Here is a 10,351-nt window from a genome sequence, read left to right as displayed (position 1 = left end):
CACACACACACACACACACACACACACACACACACAACTTACTTTTAGAAAACCTGAAAATGGGCCCAAGTGACTAACTTATTGGTTCAAGTATGAGATTTTTATCATGTTCCTTTTGTCATGTCATCTGCCTTAGATTATTTGATTTGCCTTCCTGTTAGTAGTACAGGAACATTTTTCCCAGAATCTCATAAATGTGTATTTGTGAAGTAGAATAATACTATTTTGATGGACCAAGGCCACCATCTGATTTAGTGGGACTTAATTAACCAAGAGCTATTAGTCCTCTCTCATTTCATTCCCACGAAATTCGTGATGAGTGATAGATTTCTGCTGAACTCTTGGTTCCTGCCTTTGGAACCCGCTTCAGATGTAACCATGAGGAGAAAATTAGTTGAACCTGGCAACTTCAAAAGGTCAGAAAAGAAATAAGTTCACAGGATGCCATTTAGCTGCTTCTCCCATATGTTACTGCTAACTAAATTTCTACTGCCACTTCATGGCAAAGCTCCAGGGCCAGCACTGTTTCCTCTTTCTATCACGTCCCAAGCTTTTATTTCCTGGGTTTAAATGTCTTGTGCTATTCCCTATTGTAAATATCTACCTTCTTGGTTCTATGAGTCTTTTATTTTATGTTCTATTAGTAGGGAGAAATATATACATATGAGTTCCGGTATCTCTTTGGAAAGCATCATAAAAGAATAATACTTGCGTTTAGAACCTTCAAACACTTATCTTCCCTACCCCTCACTGCCAAAGACAATTGCAGTGTTAGAAGGATGGTTGGTTGAGGGCTAAGCACGGAGTTACTGTTCAGTAAACAATTAGTTAATGCATTAATAATTAGCAAAGGCTGTGCCCTCCCTGCCTTTACTAAGCAGTTCTCACTAAAGGGAAGGGTGGGATACAGTCATATCCAAAGTCCAATATTGTGATAATTTACCTCAATTTTCACTATAGAAATTTCATAAATTGTCTTGTTTATTTTTAGACACAGCTTTTTTAAAAAAATCAATTGCGTTCATGTTCCACCAAGCATATTTTTTCTCCCTTGAAATCATTTTTAAATAATATGAGAATATAAAAAAATGACATAATTCAGCTTTGTAAAAATGAGGTCTCCAAAACTAGACTTGCATCAAGAATGCTATTACACTATATGTGATGCTAAGTTATGTTTTATTGGGAAAAACACTCTAACTATAGAAGTGTTGCATGTGTAACTCGGTGTCTGTACCTTTCCCTTGCTGGAAACGTATAAAAAAGTCACCAAGAACTAACTAACTTCTCTCTCTCCTTTGCTTCCTCCCTCTCTTCCTTCTTTAATATATTTTGTATTTAAATGAAAAAATTCACATTAACCTTATGTGAATTACAAGTCCAAGTGTCTTAGAAGACAATTCTATAGTCCTCGATATTGATTTTAATCAGCAGGATACCTGGCCCTAACATATACACATAGGAAAAAAAAATTCATAATAGGGGCTTTTGTGGATGTATCTACTGATATTTTAAGCAAATTGAATGTCTTGCAGAGGAATATTAATGGAGTCTTCTTAATCCTTTCCATGTATCATTAAGTGAAAATATTATCATAGTATATTCATGTTCTATTAGCAGTAAGAATATTTTCCATGCATTGATTCTTTCTAGATAGATCAATGCATAAACTATGATTATTTGATTTCTGATGTGACACAAATAACATACAATACGTAGATGGGGAGTGATATAAATATCATAAGGGAATGCTTTTCTTTCTTGTACATGCAACCACATCTCCAAAATTTGATATAAAAATTACATAGGCATGTTCCATTCTCTATTAGTCTATTGCTGTTCAGCTTGACAACTAGAATTTAACTTTTCTGTATCCAAGTAGGGATTCAAAATGGGGATATTCAAAAATAAGAAAAAAATATCTATTTTTCTCGTAGTAAAACATACTTATCTTCGAGTTTCACTAGCATATGGTAGCTGAAGATAGTATACTTATTTTAGAATTTGTATAAGTGATTTAGTTTTCATGAACTATACAGTCTCTGTGATATCTCAATATTATTTTCATCAGATGAATGCTTGCTGTCTGTCTGACCGTCTGCCCCTCCGTTATCTGTGTCTGTAGTTCATGGTAACAGTGTCGGTGGGTGGTTTTTAGGCTCTGAGGTCTTTGAGATATGAAGGAAGGACAGGAAGGTGCACTTGTAAGGATGGTTACTACGCAGTATAATCTAATTGGCAGAATCTTGACTTAATATGCCGGGATACTTGGCTGCATTTCAGTTTCAGTATTACAGACTCTGTAGCCCTGGTGATGTGATATAGCCGATTTTAACCATTTCTACATTTCTTAAGCAAGAAGGGAGAGCTCCTGGTTTCTATCATCAGTAGTTCTACAATTCCTTGAAATAAATAGGAAAAAAATGTTGAATATTTTTGAAAGCATACACTACCTGAACCCAATCTCAAGCTAGCATTATCTTCTCTGAGCTCCCTTCTGAGAAGTGTTTAGAGATCACTTTAGCCTCATCTTTGAATTGATGGGGACTCCCTACTTGGACCAATCTTCACAAAAATGTAGATGATTATGAAATGCAATGAAATTCTTCTTATAGAGGACAAGTGCTAGGTCATGTTTTTCAACGAGTGGTTACAATTTGATTGAAAGTAAATAGCTCTGGTGTGGATGTGTATTGCATGCACTTTGCCCTCTCAGGAGAAAATAACGATGGATAATGCCATGTCTTCTGTCGAAAAGAGAGACACGGTTGATAGAGAGGGGGTGGAAATACTACTGTTTAAGGCCTAATAAAACTGGAGTCATTAATTGTATATTAGCTGTGGGTAGGGAAAGCTATTTATGAAATACTGTTTCATTTATATCCAATTTCATACCATTTCTTAAAAAAAACAATTGTTGGAAAAAGTTTATTTATTACCTGCTACATAGAACACTGGAATTTTTTCTAGTGATGTACACAAGAAATTGAAATAAAATAATTTTATAAAACAAATTAAAATTCTTTGTTAAGCATGTGAAAATTCAATAGAGTAATTATTATCACTACATTGACAAAGAGTTTTACATACTTTATCTTATTTAATTTTTTCCCCACAATCTTTCAAGTTAGGTAGTATGAAGCAGAATGTCAGTTTCCTCATCTGCCACAATTGAGATAAATTTGCCCAGGTCACTTGTCTCATGAATGATAGAATTGTGGTTCCAGCTACTCCAGTCTGACTTCAAAGTCAAGGTTCTTAACCACTGTGCCTCAGAGCTCCCCACAGTTCAGCTATATCACAAAATCAGTAAGAGTAAATCTGATTCCTGTTGGTTGCTGTGATTTAAAGGGTGTTGGCTTGCGACCTGGGGAGTTCCCCAGTTAAAATTCAAAACTGGCCCCGAGACATGGAGGACAAGAAGAGGGTGGAGAAAGGGGCCAACCACTTCACACTGGTGGGTGGCGGTTTTGATAGGCAAGAGAACTTACATAGGATGACTGTCTTGGCCACAGACAAGCAGATCTCCTCACTTGCCCAGGAGAATCTTACAAGTTTATATAGAGGCTCGATGGGGTTCATTTTTGTAGTCAGTCCAGATGATCTTGACAACACAATGCTCTCTCCAGGTTGCATTCTTGAGTTGGCTCCTGGGGTGGGAACAGTGGACAGAACGTACATCCCAAAGACAGGGAGTAGGTAAAGAGCCTCCTTCAATGACCCAGGTCCAGCTTGAGGGCCACCTGATCATTCTGTCTTCTCCATGGCCTCCTCCAACAAAAAGCCAGCACAGATTGTTTTCATTCATTGTGTCTTTGCTATTAAATGTCAATCAGCAGATTTAAAGACAGCAAAAGATGTGGCTTTTAAATGGAGAAGGAGGGTGTTTAGATTAGACTTGAGCAATGGCTTCTTGGCCCTACTGTCTTTAATCCCCAAGAGGAGTGCGGGACTTAGTCTCATCTTTTTTTTTTTTTTTTTTTGGTCTGATCTTATTTATTTGTTACTCTTACAAAATCTCATTTTTTACCGAACTCAAATTTAGAGGTAGAAGCTCTCAGAGAAGAGAGACTCCATCTCTTGGCCAGCTGTTCCTGGCGTTTTTCTTTAGCCTCCTTCATTCTCTTGACCAAAAGTTTAGCATATTCTGCTGCCTCTTCCTTATTTTTCTTAGTACGTAGTTTCTTCAGAGCAATATGCCGACATTTATGTTGCAGGACGCGTGGGGTAACAAGACGCTGACTCTTGGGTGCTTCGGTCCTAGGTTTCCTCCCTTCTCTGTTTAGGAGCTTTCTCACAACAGATTGTGAGAAATCTTCTTTAGAGAGATTGGAAAGCTTGCAGCTTCTGCTAGCTCTTCTGGGCCCCAGGCGACGAGGCCCCTTAGTATCAGTGAGACCAGGAATATCTTTCTCCCCTTTTTTCACAAGACCAAGTTGAGAACACTCAGACCGGCATCCACAACGCAACCCCAGGTTTGCGTGCTCTTTCTCCAGTCCCCCTCGGTCTATAAAGTGCCCCTTACTCAGCAGCAGGCAGACGTGGCCCTGGGTCAAGACACCCTGTATCACGGGGAAACCTTGTTTGTCGTTCCCACCACTGATTCAAACCATGTAACCCTCCCATTCTTCACCAGAGCATCAGCAGCAACTTCTGTGACCATACGCTTCTTGTAAAAGGTATAAAGTTTTCGTTCATCATCCACCTCACCAAGCTTCCGGCAGCCAGGGGCTGGGAAAGAGATGTTCGACTTCATCCTGAAGCAGCCGACTGCCTCTGAGGTGCCACCAAAAGAGATATACTCATCTTTTTGAGATGATCCAATAAAGTTGAGAGAGTCCAACAGAATAGATTCCTCTTTAATAGCTAACTGACCTTTCGATTCCAAGAAAGTTTTTTTTCTAAATAAAGGTCTGGGTCAATATGCTTTACAGGGGTCTAATTTTGACCTTCTCGATGTTGCCACAGACCCAGTCACCCCATTCTGAAATGTCTACAACTGATAGAAAAAGTTCTATGTGAAGAACAAAGTTCTAACTCCATCTTGGGGAAAGAGGAAAAGATGTTTATTTATTCAGTTATTTATTTAACAATAATTATAGAACTTAAACTAAAGCTTTCGGTAGAAAAAAAAATAGTGTGTAAATAACAGAACAAAATGGACTTGGCAGGTATTAGTCGGGCAAATGATATGCTTTTTGATAAATAGACAGCTGGATAAATATATGGTCTGATGCCAAAGAGATGACCAGAAAGCTTGCATTTGAGGGGAGAGAGAAACAAATACATGTGTTTGTGTGTACAAAAAAATGTTTAAAATCCTATTCTGCCAAGGGAATCTGGTCAGGGAATTCCGAAGGCTTTAGGAAAGATGATTCACCTGTATTATTTCTATTTGAGCACATATGTGTATCGTCCCCTATTTAAGATCCAAAAACCATCCCTACCTGTTCTCTAGCACCCAGTGCTCAGCGTGAATTGCGCTGGGCCACACACTGAATTACATACCCTGTGTTCCTAAAATACCACTTTGAATTCAATGTGCATTTACCTGTTTTGAAGCAGCTCGCTAATGGCTCTAAATTCAAGGTCAGAAACATTTTTAATAGAAACCCTTTGGTCTTGTGTGTCATTTTTGCTTCCATGAAATATCGTGGCCACTGAGCCCAGTGGATAATAAAAGCATAATTTCCTGTCAACCACAATAATCTGCTGGATTGAATCGTAAAGTGTCTGTAAAAGCCCATTTTTATTTTAGATGTCATCTATTGGTGTGCGGCTCATCATTTGGAACTTCAATCTACATTGTTTACAAAATCGATGGTGTAGTATGTTTTTGCATAATGACTTAACATATTTGACAATTGACAGAATTCACCTTTAAAAAAATGGGGCCAGCAGAGTAAGATCCAGGTTCTAATTAAAACTATCTCTAAACTGTGAGTGTGAATGAAAAGTTGGATTGCGGGTGTCTTAACCAAGAGAAGATATCTTCTTATGGGAGAATTCTAAAGAATTTTGTATTTGTAAGAATTCCAGAGAGTCTGTAACATCTCTTCATCTCACTCTCTGGGTGTAAATCAATGCAGGAACATTATAATAAAGTGGATTGCTTGGCCAGATACACATACTGTGGTTGGAAAATTTAAAAATAAATTGATTTTTTTCCCCCTAGCTCAACCTTGCTCAGATCCTTCCTTGCACAGAGTTAAGCAGTGTGTGAGCATAGTCACTATTCATAACGCTTATTAATTCTGATAACAGTGCCATGACATTCGGTTGCATCTCAAGAATCTCTAGACAGCTGTTTTCCGATCATCAAATAGGGCATTAGCTCTGCCTGTGGCAGAGGCGCAAGCGTATAAATGGTATGGCTCTGATTGTCACAGTAGAATCCCATTTCTCTCCGAGTGGCAGGCTTCACTGGAGTGAAGGTCAAGTCTCACCACCCCTGATAGCATGCATGTGTGTGGGAACACACCAGTCAGCGGGGCGGTTTTCCCAGCATCACTCCTAATGTCCATATGGAGTCGGGGAAGAGTATTATGACCTCAGACAAAATCCCTTGTATTCATACACTCTGATGCAGGGTTTCCCAAAGTCTGATGTATGTGTGTTGTCCTGTACACAGAGTGATGGTAAGGAGTTTATGGGCAAGGCACTAAATGACACTGAGCAGAAAGTGACTGTCCCACATTACCGCCATTGAATCCTTGAAGTTCTCTCAAGGAGGTGGTCTGAGCTGGGAGCTGGTCTTATTCTCTGGAAACCCTGGCTTCTCAAACTGTGGCCCTCAAATCAGTAGCATCTGTATCACAGGATCGATAATTAGAAATGCAGAATCATGGGCCCCACTCTAGGTTTACTAGATCAGAGTCTGCATTTTAGAAAGATTTACAGGTGACTTATGTAGATATATATTACAGTTTGAGGACTTTACCCCACCACAGCGGTGTCCTGGAGGTAAATCTTTCTGGGCTTATCAGAGGTGAGTGTTAAATTTTCAGGAACTCCCCTAGAGTGGTTAATGGTAGTGTTAAACTTAAAATTGGTCATGATGGAAATATTTATATCATAGAAATCAGAAATCAGGCAATTTTTTCCTTTTCCATGGCTACTTGTTCAATATTTAACAGTGCAACCTTGCCTCTAACTGTTGCTGGTCTTCCTTTTTAACAAAAAGAGAGAGGACCTCAGGCTTTGACAGTGTCTAGTTAAGTGAAAATAAAACACCGTTTAACATAACCAATCTCTCTGTGCTTCAGTTCGCCTACCTCTAAAATGGGAATGCTAATAAAGTAATAACAATACTTACATCACAAGGTTATTTTGAAGAGCGGATATGAATACATGCATGTAATGTTTGTATATACATGTCTGTATATCATCTTCCTTGATGACTTACCATATCCATGCATATAGTGTGTGTGTGTGTGTACAGGAGCGCGTACAGTTCTTCTTGATGATTTGTTGCCCAAACATTTTCTAAGTATTCATTTTAATCTTTTTGTGGTTAAATAATATTGGCTTTCCTTTTTTTAAATAAATAGGTTTAAAACTGAAGCTGCTTCTATAAAATATAAAGTAATAGAGCAAATGATTCAAGAATGTGCCAGAATCTGAGGAGGGACATCTGAATGTTTCAGGTGCTAGAAGCTTTGCGGGGTTGGGGGGAGTGATGGGAATGACCAGTACAGAAGAGGGTTTCCACGGAGTTGGGCCAATTTCTCCCTGAAGCTCTGCCAGAGCTCTGCCACTAAGTGTGGGACATTGGCTAAGTCACTCGTCACTCTCCCTTTCTCTGAAAAAATGAGGATTTAGATTGGAAGAGCACTCGTCTCTCTCCTATGCCCTCTCCATAGGAAGGCATGTATTTTTAGTCCCTGAAGCTTTGGGAAAATCAAACATGCTCTTCTCTTCACAAAGAACTGGCAGAGAAGAAGGCATCCTATTTGACATGTACTCTGTAGTGACTGTGACTACAACCCTTCTCAACATTTAGATGACACTTCCTCCAGGAAGCATTTTTTAAGCTGCCAAGATGAATGGCATACCCATCACTGTATTCCCCTACCTCTTCTCAGACTATGTTTCACTAAATATTGTAAGTATATATTTCCTAATCTTTACCCTTTAGACTCTCCACTACCTGAAGATAACAGCTCTGGCCTGTTTGCCTTTCTATTCCCAGGGCCAGACACACAGTATATGCTCATCAAATATTTATGTAATGAGAGTAGGGGCTGTTGGAAGAAAGAGAATTTTGGAGCTAGATTACCAAGATTCAGATAATTGTTTGCTTATTATTGGAAGTGTTCTTTGGGCAAGTCATTTAGTTATTCTGCACCTCAGTTTTGAACAGAATAGAGAAAGGCATAGTGACCTTTATCTAAATGTGAAATATTGTGTTAATGGAGACTGTTTTGGGCTCTGCATATATTTATTTATTAATCCATTAATTTTAACTATTGAAGCTATGCCATCGTATAAAATTATTTCAGGATCTGTTATTACTTTTTACCTGATTTTGGCAAGTTCAGGCAGGGCACCAATCATGTCATATGTTACCCTGAGTGCCACTTGATAGTTTCCATCAAAGAAGTGACTATTATGAGTTTAAATTGAGATCGAATGTCCCTATCCCAGAATTATTAACAACACAGCAGATGCCAGAGTATACTTGCAGAGTATTTGGCACAATTTAAAAATAAACGTACATTCTAGCCTTTCTTAAATTCTTTAGCAAGATTCTCTCTTAATATTCAAAATAAACCTGCCTAGGTATAGTTATTATTATAGTTGCTGTTGTTGACTGGCTCCCAACTGGTAGTGTAGTTCTTGAACTAGAATTCAAACCCCAAGCAGGCTGATGTTAGAGGAAACTTTCACCACCATCACGTGGTTCTCAGGACATTGGAGAATGGCATATGTGGGTGTTGGAGCGTTCAGATATGGCCTATCATGGAGCAGGGTTTATTTGTGTAGAGTAAGTCTTTTATCCCTGAGCAGTGTTTGGGCGGAGGCTCCATGACTAGAATGAGACTCACCTTTGGTATGATATGGTCCATCCCTTTTCTCATCAGTGTTACCCTCCCACGTACCGCCTTAGGGAAGACGTTTGACCATCTTTGTGTCACTCTCGTACCTTGCCTACTCCTACTGCAGAAGTCACATGGCTTAACTTTTTGCTTGTTTGTTGAACTTTTTTACCAAAGCCTCTTGAGGGCAGAGGCCATGTCAACACCACCCTCATAGTTTAATGAGTGCTTCCCATGTTCTGGTTGCTTTGTGTGTGTCTTGCTTCCAAATCGCCTTACTGCCTGGAAAGTGGGAATTATCATCATTGTCATTTTGCAGAAGGTAAAACTGAAGCTCAGAGAACTTCAGTAGCTCGTCCATCATGACAGGGAGAGCAGGTGAGCTGGGAGTCAAATCCAGGTTTTTCTGCCTCCACAGACACTCTGTAGCATACCATGACACTTCGTCAGCACTGTCCCCGGCCCCATGTCTAAAAGAGTGCATGGCATATGATGGACGTATTATAAATGCTAAGTAAGCAAGTGGGCTGGCAATTCAGAAAGATATTAATATTTTGGAATTTCTTATTGAGACCTTTTGAATTTTCTTTTAAATTTGAAGTCTGCACCTAGAGGTGACAGGGTCCCCATCCCATTATGAGTTCCCTGAGACAAACTGTTCCCAGTGGTGTCCTGAGGAATTATTTTCCCATTTAATTTAATTCAGCAAGACTTCTCTCTGGAAACTGCAGTGAATATTATTTCTTTAGAAATATTTTTTTTTTTGAGAAGGAAAAAACACAGCTTGCCAAGCTGAAGGTAAACAAAAAATGTATTTGACACCTCAGGTAATGGAGATTTTTTTTTCCCATCCCTTTCTGAATCTTTTAATTGAAAATTGTATTTTTACCATATTTCATTCCCGAAGGAGCTTTTCATAATTTAAATCTGTTCAACTGTATGTTTAGGATGGGAAGCCTGACATGATCCTGATTACAGCCTACAGGTGGGGCATTACGGAATTTCCGTATGGGAGTATTCTAATTTTATTCACTCATTATTAACATCCTGGTGGAGAATTGCATTCGGCACCCCGAACTGGATGATCTCTTCTCATGGGTTGTGGCAGCTAAGATTGTAAAAATTGGTAAAATGTCCCTTCCCATTCTCATTCATAAATTTAAAAAAAAAAATCACATTAAAAGCTAGCTGGTTTCTTTACATAGTTCAGCATGAAGTGAACTAGAACCCATCTTTGCACTGGTAAAGAAAGAAGGAAAGAAAGAACGAGAGAAAGGAAGGAAGAAAAAAGAAAAAAGAAAAAAATAGAGGTT

The 10,351-nt window shown here is 38.8% G+C and overlaps 1 protein-coding gene and 1 pseudogene across 1 annotated transcript in view; one reads left to right on the top strand and one right to left on the bottom strand.

The window, feature by feature from the left end:
• The window catches only part of CDH8 (cadherin 8), a 334,115-nt gene that overhangs the window by 4,654 nt on the left and 319,110 nt on the right, over window positions 1-10,351 (top strand). The window lies entirely within an intron of this gene.
• On the bottom strand, window positions 4,020-4,776 carry LOC105289875 (annotated as a pseudogene).

This window comes from Pteropus vampyrus, unplaced genomic scaffold (assembly GCF_000151845.1).
Source record: "Pteropus vampyrus isolate Shadow unplaced genomic scaffold, Pvam_2.0 Scaffold29, whole genome shotgun sequence".
Classification (NCBI taxonomy): domain Eukaryota; kingdom Metazoa; phylum Chordata; class Mammalia; order Chiroptera; family Pteropodidae; genus Pteropus; species Pteropus vampyrus.
The sequence above is the reverse complement of the archived record's forward strand: the minus strand, read 5'-3'. Positions and strand labels throughout refer to the sequence as shown.